This window comes from Entelurus aequoreus, linkage group LG04 (assembly GCF_033978785.1).
Source record: "Entelurus aequoreus isolate RoL-2023_Sb linkage group LG04, RoL_Eaeq_v1.1, whole genome shotgun sequence".
Classification (NCBI taxonomy): Eukaryota; Metazoa; Chordata; class Actinopteri; order Syngnathiformes; family Syngnathidae; genus Entelurus; species Entelurus aequoreus.
The window spans coordinates 72,920,533-72,934,576 of NC_084734.1; the positions used below are offsets into that span (position 1 = coordinate 72,920,533).

The 14,044-nt window shown below is 36.7% G+C and overlaps 1 protein-coding gene across 1 annotated transcript in view; it reads right to left on the minus strand.

Annotated features, from left to right (window-relative positions):
* LOC133649000 (uncharacterized) overlaps positions 1 to 14,044 on the minus strand; it is a 1,204,785-nt gene that overhangs the window by 1,058,303 nt on the left and 132,438 nt on the right. The window lies entirely within an intron of this gene.

Below are 14,044 nucleotides of genomic sequence, written 5' to 3' on the forward strand. Positions count from 1 at the left end.
GCTCTTTGTTATTTGCAATATTATCGCTGAATTGTTTGAAATGTGCACTTCAATGCCGAGTTTGTAGCAAACAAATGACATGCATTCCAAATAAAACATGGAAAAAATTTTTTTTTTGCATGACATTCTGACAATGCAATTGCATTTGTTTACTAAATATTAAAGTCTTTTTTTCCAAGTTAATTTAATCCATCAATCAATCAATTTATTTATATAGTCCTTAGTCACAAGTGTCTCAAAGGGCTGCACAAGCCACAACGACCTCCTCGGCTCAGATCCTACATCAGGGCAAGAAAAAACTCAACCCAATGGGATGACAATGAGAAACCTTGGAGGGGACCGCAGATGTGGACGTCGAGTGGATCTAGTTAATAGTCATACTTGCCAACCCTCCCGATTTTCCCGGGAGACTCCCGAATTTCAGTGCTCCTCCCGAAAATCTCCCGGGGCAACCATTCTCCCAATTTCCACCCGGACAACAATATTGGGGGCGTGCCTTAAAGGCACTGCCTTTAGCGTCCCCTACAACCTGTCGTCACGTCCGCTTTACCTCCATACGAACAGCGTACCGGCCCAATCACATAATATGTGCGGCTTTTACACACACATAAGTGACTGCAAGGCATACTTGATCAACAGCCATACAGGTCACACTGAGGGTGGCTGTATAAACAACTTTAACACTGTTACAAATATTCGCCCCACTGTGAACCCACACCAAACAAGAATGACAAACACATTTCAGGAAACATCCGCACCGTAACACAACATAAACACAACAGAACAAATACCCAGAACCCCTTGCAGCACTAACTCTTCCGGGACGCTACAATATATGCTTCTACTGAGGTAGCATCTCTAACTGTTACCGGGAGGGTATTCCATAGTACTGGAACCCGAATAGAAAAACGCTCTATAGCCTGCAGACTTTTTTTGGGCTCTGGGAATCACTAATAAGCCGGAGTTCTTTGAACGCAGATTTCTTGCCGGGACATATGGTACAATATAATCAGCAAGATAGGCTGGAGCTAGACCGTTTAGTATTTTATACGTAAGTAGTAAAACCTCGCATCTTAAGTGCACAGGAAGCCAGTGCAGGTGAGCCAGTATGGGCGTATTATGATCAAACTTTCTTGTTCTTGTCAAAAGTCTAGCAGCCGCATTTTGTACCAACTGTAATCTTTTCATGCTAGACATAGGGACGCCCGAAAATAACACGTTACAGTAATCGAGACGAAATGTAACGAACAAATTTAAAACATGACAGCAAAAATGTAACTGTGATTAATCAAAGTTCAAAATTGTGATTCATCTGATTTAAAAAGAATCAGAATGAATATAGCTCTGTAGCCAGGAAATTACAATACTGTAGGAGTATATTTGACCACCAACTGCGGAGATAATTTGACTTCTGACCGCAAATGGAATTTATTTCTCGAGTCAAGGCTAACAACTGTGTTGAACTAATTACCTCGCCACTATCAATCTAAACCAGGGACCCCCAAACTACAAATTTGGCCCGCCAGAGTCCACAATCCGACCCGCAAAGGCCCCAAGTAAAATAAAAAAATAAAGAGTTTTATGAGTGTTTTTTCTAAATCTGTCCTGTCCCGCCACTTAGGCAAATCATATTGTTGACGTACAGTAGATGTCCAATTATGCTGTGCATATTTACTTTACAAAAGAGAGGTGTGGAATAATTCTCTTGTTGCCTCATTTGCATTTGACTTCATTAAATGTTTGGATACATTTAATGTTTCGCACTAGAAAGAAGAATATATATATATATATATATATATATATATATATATATATATATATATATATATATATATATATATATATATATATATATATATATATATATATATATATATATATATATATATATATATTAGGGTTGTGGGAAAAAAATCGATTTGAATTCAAATCGCGATTCTCACGTTGTGCGATTCAGAATCGATTCTCATTTTTAAAAAATCTATTTTTTTTTATTTTTTTTTTTATTTTTTTTTTTATTTTTTTTTTTATTTTTATTAATCAATCCAACAAAACAATACAAAGCAATACCATAACAATGCAATCCAATTCCAAAACCAAACCCGACCCAGCAACACTCAGAACTGCAATAAACAGAGCAATTGAGAGGAGACACAAACACGACACAGAACAAACCAAAAGTAGTGAAACAAAAATGAATATTATCAACAACAGTATCAATATTAGTTACAATTTCAACATAGCAGTGATTAAAAATCCCTCATTGACATTATCATTAGACATTCATAATTTTAAGAAAAAGAACAATAGTGTCACAGTGGCTTACACTTGCATCGCATCTCATAAGCTTGACAACACACTGTGTCCAATATTTTCACAAAGATAAAATAAGTCATATTTTTGGTTCATTTAATAGCTAAAACAAATTTACATTATTGCAATCAGTTGATAAAACATTGTCCTTTACAATTATAAAAGCTTTTTACAAAAATCTACTACTCTGCTTGCATGTCAGCAGACTGGGGTAGATCCTGCTGAAATCCTATGTATTGAATAAATAGAGAATCCTTTTGAATCGGGAAAAGATTGTTTTTGAACCGAGAATGGTGTTTAATTAAAAAAAAATTGATTTTGAATCGAATCGACATTGAATCGAATCGTGGGACACCCAAAGATTCACAGCCCTAATATATATATATATATATATGTGGCGAAGTTGGTAGAGTGGCTGTGCCAGCAATCGGAGGGTTGCTGGTTACTGGGGTTCAATCCCCACCTTCTACCTTCCTAGTCAAGTGCGTTGTGTCCTTGGGCAAGACACTTCACCCTTGCTCCTGATGGCTGCTGGTTAGCGCCTTGCATGGCAGCTCCCGCCATCAGTGTGTGAATGTGTGTGTGAATGGGTGAATGTGGAAATACTGTCAAAGCGCTTTGAGTACCTTGAAGGTAGAAAAGCGCTACACAAGTATAACCCATATTTATTATTTATATATATATATATATATATATATATATATATATATATATATATATATATATATATATATCCATCCATCCATTTTCTACCGCTTATTCCCTTCGGGGTCGCGGGGGGCGCTGGAGCCTATCTCAGCTACAATCGGGCGGAAGGCGTTTTACACCCTGGACAAGTATATATATATATATATATATATATATATATATATATATATATATATATATATATATATATATATATATATATATATATATATACTGTATACATATATATATATATATATGTGTGTGTGTGTTTGTGTGTATATACAGTCGTCTCTAGGAGTAAGACAGCTATCTTAAAGTGAACATAAGGACGTTTTGTTTTTTTTATGTCAAATTTTAAATATTCACCTCCTCAGTATTTGTATTTTAGGCTTTTACACAATAATCTTATGACAAAACAATTGTTACCACTAAAAAGTGTGAAGGGAAAGCTATAGTTTGAATCAAAGATCCAAATCAGAGGCTCGGGGGCCACATTGGGTTGAGTTTGTGTTTATTTCGAACATGCATGTATACTACATGATACAATTTCCAGTTTCTCTATTCAACATGTTCGAAAAGGAGTAGGAAGAAGCAGAGCTTATTTAATCCTACCCCTTGTCCTTTACATCCATGCATCCATTTTCTACGGCTTGTCCCGTTTGGGGTCGCATAGCAGTTGCTAAAACTTTTGTTCACTTCCTGTTCTCAATTTATTCACAATATACTCCATAAGTAATAACATTAAAAATAAATAAATAATAATGACTGAGGTAAGTTACATTTCATATGGTGAGAAAAGTAAGATTATCTAGAAAATGAATGGATGGATGAAATTAATTCAGAATGTTTATCATGGTTCTTCTTCTTTGTAGTTTGTAAACATTTAAGTTTGAATAGTTTCTTGAAGTGGATTATATTAGTACATTGTTTGATTTCTTTGCTTAATCCATTCCATAATTTAATACCACATACTGATACTGAAGGTCTTAAGTGTTGTATGTGCGTACAAATGTTTTAAATTAAATTTTTCTCTAAGATTATATTTCTCCTCTTTTGTTGAGAAGAATTGTTATAGTTTGCTTTGTGAATAAGTTTAGCTGTTTGCAAATTCACTATGTCGTGTAATATCAGTATTTTCGATTCAATGAATAAAGGGTTTGTATGTTCTCTATATCCAACATTATGTATTATTCTAACTGATCTTTTTTGTAACACCGTTAATGAATGAAGTCTACTTTAGTAGTTGTTTTCCCATATTTCTACACAGTAACTCAGATATGTTAACACTAGCGAGCAGTATAGAATATGGAGGGATTTTTGGTTTAGAACATGTTTTGCTTTATCCATTATTGGCGTGTTTCTTGCTACTTTATGATGTATATTTTTTACATGAGATTTCCAGTTCTTTTTATCATCAATCATTATACCTAGAAATTTGGTTTTGTTTACTCTTTCAATTTCTATACCGTCTATTTGTATTTGTGTTTGACTTTATCTTCTACTGTTACTGAATATCATTATTTTGGTCTTACTGAGGTTTAAGCATGGTCTGTTTTTGTCAAACCATCTCTTTAATGTATTAATTTCTCCTGTTATTATTTGTATTAGCAACTGTGTGTTCTCTGCTGAACAAAATGCTGTTGTATCATCCGCGAATAATACTAACTTTAAATCTTTTGTAACTTTACAAATGGCCTTTATATAAAGATTGAACAAGTTTTGGTCCTAGCATTGATCCCTGTGGTACACTACAGGCTATATTTAGCATTGTAGATGTGTGTTCGCCTAGGTTCACATATTGTTTCCTGTTTGTTAAATAATTTCTAATCCAGTTTAAGACCAACCCTCTGATGCCAAACCGTTCTAGTTTTTTGATTAAAATATTGTGATTAATTGTGTCAAATTCTTTAGTTAGATCCATAAAAACTGCTGCTGCACATTTTTTTTACTATCTATTGCATTGGTAATTTCTTCTGTAATATCTGTTAAAGCCATCGATGTTGAAACATTAGCTCTGTATCCATATTGGTTCTCAGCGAGTATTCTATTTTTGTTTGTGAAACTCTGTAATCTGATATTGAACAGTTTGTCAATGATTTTAGAAAATTGTGGAAATAAAGAAACAGGTTTATAAATTGTAAATTGGTGTTTGTCTCCAGTCCTATAATTGGTGCAACTTTAGCTATTTTCATTTTGTTTGGGGATTTGCCTGTTTGAAATGATAGGTTGCTGATATACATTAATGGTCCTGAGATCTTTTCAATAACCTTTTTTATCGTTTCCATATTAATTCCTTTACAATCGATTGAAGTCTTAGACTTTAACTATTTCCTCCTGTTGGGATTTCTATCTATGGTATCATTATAGTCCTCAGTTTTTTAAATTAATTCGTTTTTTAAATTAATGATTAAAATTAGCAAAATACGTAAATATGAAATGTTATTATAAATGTACTATATTGCAGATATACTAACATCACGTACTGTATATGACATTTTAATGGAGGTTTTTTTTAAGGGCTTTATAGGCAGAATAAAGCGACTACCATAGGCTCCATTGTAAGCGGACTTTTGATCGCATTTATTCACTATTTAGAATGCATCCATCCATTTCCTACCGCTTGTCCCTCTCGGGTTCACGGAAGGCGGGGTACACATAAAAAAATAAAAAACATTACCATCTCAACACTGACACGGCTAAATCATGGTATGATCTTTGACAAAGAACTGTACCCCTTTGTGGAGTAAAACATGTTATTTTAGGAGAAATGTATCTGGAGAAAAGCATTTATTCGATCACTGAGCAAGGCACCCGACAACTATTTAAGGCATGTTGTCTACTTGTTTGACGACTGACACAGTGCTCAGTTAAGTCAGGGAGATTTGTTAAAAGTTAATGTTGTAGTTTGCCATTTTAACTGCAGTTGTAATTCGCAAAAATCCCTTCAACATCAGAGCTTGTAGGCTCTTTCTGATTCTGTGTGCTTCACAGCATGAAGCATCGCAACGCAGATTGGGATGCGCATTTAAGGAGGGATGATAGCTTCTATGATGGTGAGTTAAATTAGTCTCCAACAGCTTTGTGATCCTTCAGAAGTCATCTATCTCGCCACCAGTCTCGGAAACCAATTAGTTTCAGTTCATTTAGGTGAACATTAAGCCATGTTATGTAAGGGAATGTAGTTTGCATAGATGCATAAGTCTAAGACTAAGGTTCAAAGACTTCTACAAAACCCAAAACCAGTGAAGTTGGCACGTTGTGTAATTCGTAAATAAAAACAGAATAGAATGATTTGCAAATCCTTTTCGACTTATATTCAATTGAATAGACTGCAAAGACAAGATATTTAATGTTCAAACTGAAAACTCAAATAATCATTAACTAAGAATTGAATGGCAGCAACATATTGCAAAAAAGTTGGCACAGGGGCATTTTACCACTGTGTTACATGGCCTTTCCTTTTAACAACACTCAGTAAACGTTTGGGAACTGAGGAGACCAATTTTTTAAAGCTTTTCAGGTGGAATTTTTTCCCATTCTTGCTTGATGTACAGCTTAAGTTGTTCAACAGTCCGGGGGTCTCCGTTGTGGTATTTTACGCTTCATATTGCGCCACACATTTTCAATGGGAGACAGGTCTGGACTACATGCAGGCCAGTCTAGTACCCGCACTCTTTTACTATGAAGCCACACTGTTGTAACACGTGCAGAATATGGCTTGGCATTGTCTTGCTGAAATAAGTAGGGGTGTCCATGATAACGTTACTTGGATGGCAACATATGTTGCCCCAAAAGCTGTATGTACCTTTCAGCATTAATGGCGCCTTCACAGATGTGTAAGTTACCCATGTCTTGGGCACTAATACACCCCCATACCATCACACATGCTGGCTTTTGAACTTTGTGCCTATAACAATCCGGATGGTTCTTTTCCTCTTTGGTCCGGAAGACACGACATCCACAGTTTCCAAAAACAATTTGAAATGTGGACTCGTCAGACCACAGAAGATGTTGAAAAGGTTCATTTAGCCTACTAATGTGTATTTATAAGTGGTTGATTTATATAGGCTAGTAAGGTAAAGTTTTGTACCTAACAAGCCTCTGATGAAGGCTGCAGAAGCAAGATACCCGAAACTTGTCAGGTACAAAACTTTACCTTACTAGCCTATATAAATCAACCACTTATATATATAGACCACAGAACACCTTTCCACTTTGCATTCGTCCATCTTAGATGAGCTCGGCCCCAGCGAAGCCGGCAGCGTTTCTGGGTGTTGTTGATAAATGGCTTTCGCTTTGTATAGTAGAGTTTTAACTTGCACTTACAGACGTAGCGACCAACTGTAGTTACTGACAGTGGTTTTCTGAAGTGTTCCTGTGCCCATGTGGTGATATCCTTTACACACTGATGTCGCTTTTTGATGCAGTACCTGAGGGATCGAAGGTCTTTAAAATTATCGCTTACGTGCAGTGATTTCCCCAGATTCTCTGAACCTTTTAAAGATATTACGGACCGCAGATGGGGAAATCCCTAAATTCCTTGCAATAGCTCGCTGAGAAATGTTGTTCTTAAACTGTTTGACAATTTGCTCACATACAGTTTTTGTTCACAAAGTGTTTTTGAATGACTCAGCATTTCATGGAAGCTACTTTTATACCCAATCATGGCACCCACCTGTTCCCAATTAGCCTGTTCACCTGTGGGATGTTCCTAATAAGTATTTGATGAGCATTCCTCAACTTTCTCAGTCTTTTTTGCCACTTGTGCCAACTTTTTTGAAACACGTACCAGGCATCAAATTCCAAATGAGCTAATATTTGCAAAAAATAACAAAGTTTACCAGTTAGAACGTTAAGTGTCTTGTCTTTGCAGTCTATTCAATTGAATATAGGTTGAAAAGGATTTGCAAATCATTGTATTCTGGGTTTTTTTACGATTTACACAACGTGCCAACTTCACTGCTTTTGGGTTTTGTAGCACAAACAGAAATGTACTCCGTTATTATGTCTTACTTATACTTTGGCTTGTAAAGCTACACCATATTGAACAACCTTTTAGTTGCAACTTTTATTTTCCAAGGGGTGAGCCACCGTCTTCAAAGTCTCCTGGTCATTTTTTTAAGTACCCGAAATGTTCCCACTCTGCCGACTTGGGCATTTTCAAGGGGTGGGAAAGGTTTGCTGCTTTGTCTTGCTGCCATTTTTAAACTAATGTTGCATATTTCCGTGTCTCTCAATAGGTGCTGGTGTAACTTTTGTTTTTGTTCCATGCAGATTGTGCCAAAAATGATTAGCATAATATCCATTTATAGCCATTGTGAGAGGGACTGAAACAAACCTTTGCAATTAAATAATTGTGACGTTTATAATCTAGGCCAGTGGTTTTCAAACTTTTTTTCACCAAGTACCACCTCAGAAAAAAACTTGGCTCTCCAAGTGCCACCATAATGACCAACATTAAAATACAGTAGCGTAGTAGGCCTAAGTAATCATTAAAAACAATGCAGAGGTTTTATTTAACAAGTATATGTCATATTTTTGATCACTGTAACATTACACACAGTTTGAATGTCGGAAAATAAAACATTATACTTTAATTGAGTGATTCTTTGGCATACTACTAGATCAGTGATTCTTATCCTGGGTTCGATTGAACCCTCGGGGTTCGGCAAGTCGGCCTCAGGGGTTCGGCGGAGCCTCCAGACACACCCGACTCATCGTGTAAATAAAAACTTCTCCCTATCGGCGTATTATGGATACCCCCAATGTTCCCTCTAATTTTCCATATGCGTGGACCTACTCAGTGGCCTAGTGGTTGGAGTGTCTGCCCTAAAATTGGTAAGTTGTGAGTTCAAACCCCGGCCGAGTCATACCAAAGACTATAAAAATGGGACCCATTACCTCCCTGCTTGGCACTCAGCATCAAGGGTTGGAATTGGGGGGTTAAATCACCAAAAATGATTCCCGGGCGCGGCACCACTGCTGCCCACTGCTCCCCTCACCTCCCAGGGGGTGAACAAGTGTGATGGGTCAAATGCAGAGGACAAATTTCACCACACCTGGTGTGTGACAATCATTGGTACTTTAACTTAGATGTGCACACTGTGGCCACACCAGCAGCACACCTGTCCCAAACCTGACTAGTTAAATGTTTGATTATTATAATCAAATGACAGCAGTAAATTCCATGGTATTATTTTCTAATATAAGTGTTTTGGCCCACTAACAATGACAAATAACAAAACATATAGTTTTTCATGAGCTGTGTACTATAGTATTGTATGTCTGGGTGAGGGTCCTGCTTTGGAAATAATTGGTACCCCTTTCCGATATCGCATTTAGTTCCCACTAAAACATTCACATGTTGCACAATGAGATGTAAACATGGGATCATGTGTACATTCCTGTAACTGTCTGTTTATAAAATATATCTTTATTAGTATTTATTTAATATAATAACATCATTTCATGATTAATATTTATAAATTAAGATTAAATTAAGAAAAAAAACATTTTAGTTTTCACTAAAGAAGGGTTCGGTGAATGCGCATATGAAACTGGTTTGGTTCAGTACCTCCAACAAGGTTAAGAACCACTGTACTAGATGGAGCACTCTAGTGGTACATGTACCACAGTTTAAGAATCACTGATCCAAGTTAATAGTTGCATCCGTGGTTGTCAGCCATGTTTTTGGTTCACTGTGGGCTGGAATCCATGCTCCGGTAGCTCAAAAGTAAGTGCCCCAAAGGGCCACTGCAGTTTCTCAAGAGGTTATAGCTGTCATTACAAAGCTGCTATCTGTGCCCCTATATAGGGTGTATTATATTGATTGCGTGACACATTATTTATATTTTTGTTTCTCAATTGAGAGGCAACTCTGTCTTAAATATAAATTACATAAAGATGATCATTGTGTCTCAAGTTACAAGTGGTTCCCTTGAGAATGTTCATCACAAGCTCATCTCAGCTCACTTGGTAACACATACGTCATTGTCATGTCGCGACTACCCACTCTGTAGGATGGATTGTCATAAAGAAAAATGTGTTTACCTTAAATGATTGATGATGCATTCTTGGAAAATGTATTTTCACCAAGTGCGAAACCAAGATTGTGGCTTTCCAATCATACTGAAAGAACGCAAATCTGAGACTGCTAATAAGGAGGGCCAGAAACTTCTACTGAGAGATAATTTGTCGATGAACCATTAATTACATTTTATGATGTAATGATGCTTACATTCATTGTAGGAATTGTAGGAATTTTATTATGGCAACCTGCAGTGGTTCGTTTTTAAAATGAAACAAAACTCTTGGGGGGAAAAAATTAATTATTTCTAATGTGCATCACAGATCAAATGTGTTTAGCACATCTGTTTCACAGACAGGTAGCTGTGGGTTTGAATTCTCTCATGCTTGGCTGGGTTTCTCCCCCCAGTTCACAGCCCATCATCATTTTTTGAATAACTGGCCATGACTCATGTGCATGTACTTGTAATGGATGCTATGAGAAAGCAATAACACCGTGTAAGAAACAAAAAGAATGAGCAAAAAAACAGGTTTTACGTGAATTACAAGGCGCCTCATATAAATTATAAATATAGAATATAAATATAAAATATAATTAATGCTAGCAGCTTCCTGCTCCATCGCTGGCAGGAATATAATGGCATATGTCCCAATCTGACCACACTGTTTCCCGTGGTGCACACCATTAGTGCTTTTCTTGTAAGGCAGAAACACTCGGTTCAAAAGCTGGTCCGAGCTGATTTCAGAAAGCTTATAAATGTATTCATTAATTATGTTAAAATTGTTTATTTTGCACTCAAAATTTTAATTATTGAACAATTTATCCATCCATCCATTTTCTACCGCTTGTCTCTCTCGGGGTCGCGGGGGGAACAATTTATTTCCCATTAATTAGTTCTAGTACAAAACGTGCATAAAATTAGTTTGATTTAAAAAGTATATAAATTGGGCTACAATGATTAATCAATATATTTGATTTATATTTTGTTGCTTCCATTAATCATTTGAGTGCAACTAATAAAACTTGAGTGCAGCGAACTTTAAATACGCGGACAGAGTTTCTGCACAACCACTTTGCTCCAATCATTTTTGGCCAATTTACAGCGGAAAAAAGGGGTCATACTTTAACGAACTCCTTGGTTGGCGACCCCTGCCCTAGGTGTGTGTGTGCATATGTATATATATGTATATATACACTACCGTTCAAAAGTTTGGGGTCACCCAAACAATTTTGTGGAATAGCCTTCATTTCTAAGAACAAGAATAGACTGTCGAGTTTCAGATGAAAGTTCTCTTTTTCTGGCCATTTTGAGCGTTTAATTGACCCCACAAATGTGATGCTCCAGAAACTCAATCTGCTCAAAGGAAGGTCAGTTTTGTAGCTTCTGTAACGAGCTAAACTGTTTTCAGATGTGTGAACATGATTGCACAAGGGTTTTCTAATCATCAATTAGCCTTCTGAGCCAATGAGCAAACACATTGTACCATTAGAACACTGGAGTGATAGTTTCTGGAAATGGGCCTCTATACACCTATGTAGATATTGCACCAAAAACCAGACATTTGCAGCTAGAATAGTCATTTACCACATTAGCAATGTATAGAGTGTATTTCTTTAAAGTTAAGACCAGTTTAAAGTTATCTTCATTGAAAAGTACAGTGCTTTTCCTTAAAAAATAAGGACATTTCAATGTGACCCCAAACTTTTGAACGGTAGTGTATATAGTACAGGCCAAAAGTTTGGACACACCTTCTCATTTCAATGTGTTTGTTTTCATTTTCATGACTATTTACCTTGTAGATTGACTACCTCTTGAAGCTCATGGAGAGAATGCCAAGAGTGTGAAAAACAGTAATCAGAGCAAAGGGTGGCTATTTTGAAGAAACTACAATATTAAACATGTTTTCAGTTATTTCACCTTGTTTTGTTAAGTACATAACTCCACATGTGCTCATTCATAGTTTTGATGCATTCAGTGACAATCTACAATGTAAATAGTCATGAAAATAAAGAAAACGCATTGAATGAGAAGGTGTATCCAAACTACAAAAGTATTTGACCACCCACCTAAATGATCAGAATTATAATGATAATGGATTAGATTTATATAGCGCTTTTCTAGACACTCAAAGCGCTTCACAGAGAAGTGAGAACCCATCATTCATTCACATCTGGTGGTAAGCTACTTTCGTAGCCACAGCTGCCCTGTGGTAGACTGACGGAAGCGTGGCTGCCAATTTGCGCCTACGGTCCCTCCGACCACCACCTATCATTCATCATTCATTCACTGGTGTGAGCGACACTGGGGGCAAGGGTGAAGTGCCCTGCCCAAGGACACAACGGCAGCGATTTTGGATGGTAAGAGGCGGGGAGCGAACCTGCAACCCTCAGGTTTCTGGCACGGTTGCTCTACCCACTACGCCATGCCGCCCCCCTGGTGTTGGGTTGTTTTTTAGGAGCCGGGCTTGGCCCCTAATGCTAGGTTCACACCAACGGCGCTTTGACGGCGCCTTAAAGCGGCATGCAAAGCGGCATGCAAAGCGGCATGCAAAGCGGCATGCAAAGCGGCATGCAAAGCGGCGTTATAGTGTAACAAAGCCTGATTAAAGCGTGAGGGTCCTAATGGATCGTGGGAAAGCTTGTAGTGAAGCGGGACATGCGGCAAGTTCGCCAAAAATTTTTAAACGGTTTAAGAAAATTCTGCGCTCTGTCAAGAATGGAATAAAGCGCAGAGAGCGTATGAAAGCGTGAAAAAGCGTGACAAAGCTCAGCAAAACTTGACTAAAAGCGTAGGAAAGCTTAACAGATCTTGGTTCAAAGCGCGGACCCCTACAAATAGGAAGTGACTGTGATATTGACTAGTGACATTGAAACTTTTATGTAAAACCAACACAGGATTACAAATCCATTCTCTTTTGCATCATTGCCTTTTTTATACGATGATCATTGTTTCTGTACTTCTGTTAGAGTTTGCTGTTTGATGTTGCAGTTTGACATTACTGTCTATAATTTTTCTGTACGAAAATGTTAATAATAAAGAGAATATGTTACGTTTTATAAAAGAAATGCCTTTTATTATTTTCAACTAGCATAAGAAATGAAAGATAGATATTTATTAAGATGACAAAAATAAAAGAAATGAAGATATAAAACATAATATAACGGGAAAAAAAGAGAAATTGAAAAAATAAATGAATATAAAAAATGTGTGGATAATTGCCTTTTATTATTTTCAACTAGCATAAGAAATGAAAGATAGATATTTATTAAGATGACAACAATAAAAGAAATGAAGATATAAAACATAATATAACGAAAAAAAGGAGAAATTGAAAAAATAAATGAATATAAAAAATGTGTTGATAATTGCCTGTTATTATTTTCAACTAGCATAAGAAATGAAAGATAAATATTTATTAAGATGACAAAAATAAAAGAAATGAAGATATGAAACATGATATAACGGGGGAAAAAAAGAGAAATTGAAAAAATAAATGAATATAAAAAATGTGTGGCAAACATTATACTGAGTTTTTCACATTTTTTTCTTATTTTTGTTCTAACAATGCACAACAGAGCTTGATAATCGTGTCAAAGCCTGATTTAAAGCGTCAGGATCCCATCAAAGCGTAATAAAGTTCAATAAAGCGTAATAAAACATATCAAAGCGGGATTTAAAGCTATCAAAGCGGGATCAAAGCGTGAGCAACGGTAACAAAGCGGCAACTAATTCGTATCAGAGCGTATCAAAGCATAACATTACTTCAGAGATCGGGATTTTCGTGGAAAAATTGACAAAAATGACGGCGCTTTGCTCGCCGCTTTAAAGCGCGGCAAGCGCCGTTGGTGGTGTGAACCAGGCATTAGTTCCAGTGAAAGAAACTTTGAATGATCTAAAGATACCAAAACATTTTGGACAATTCCATGCTCCCAACCTTGTGGGAACAATTTGGAGCAGGCCCCTTCCTCTTCCAACACGACAAGGTCCATAAAGACATGGACGGGAGAGTCTGG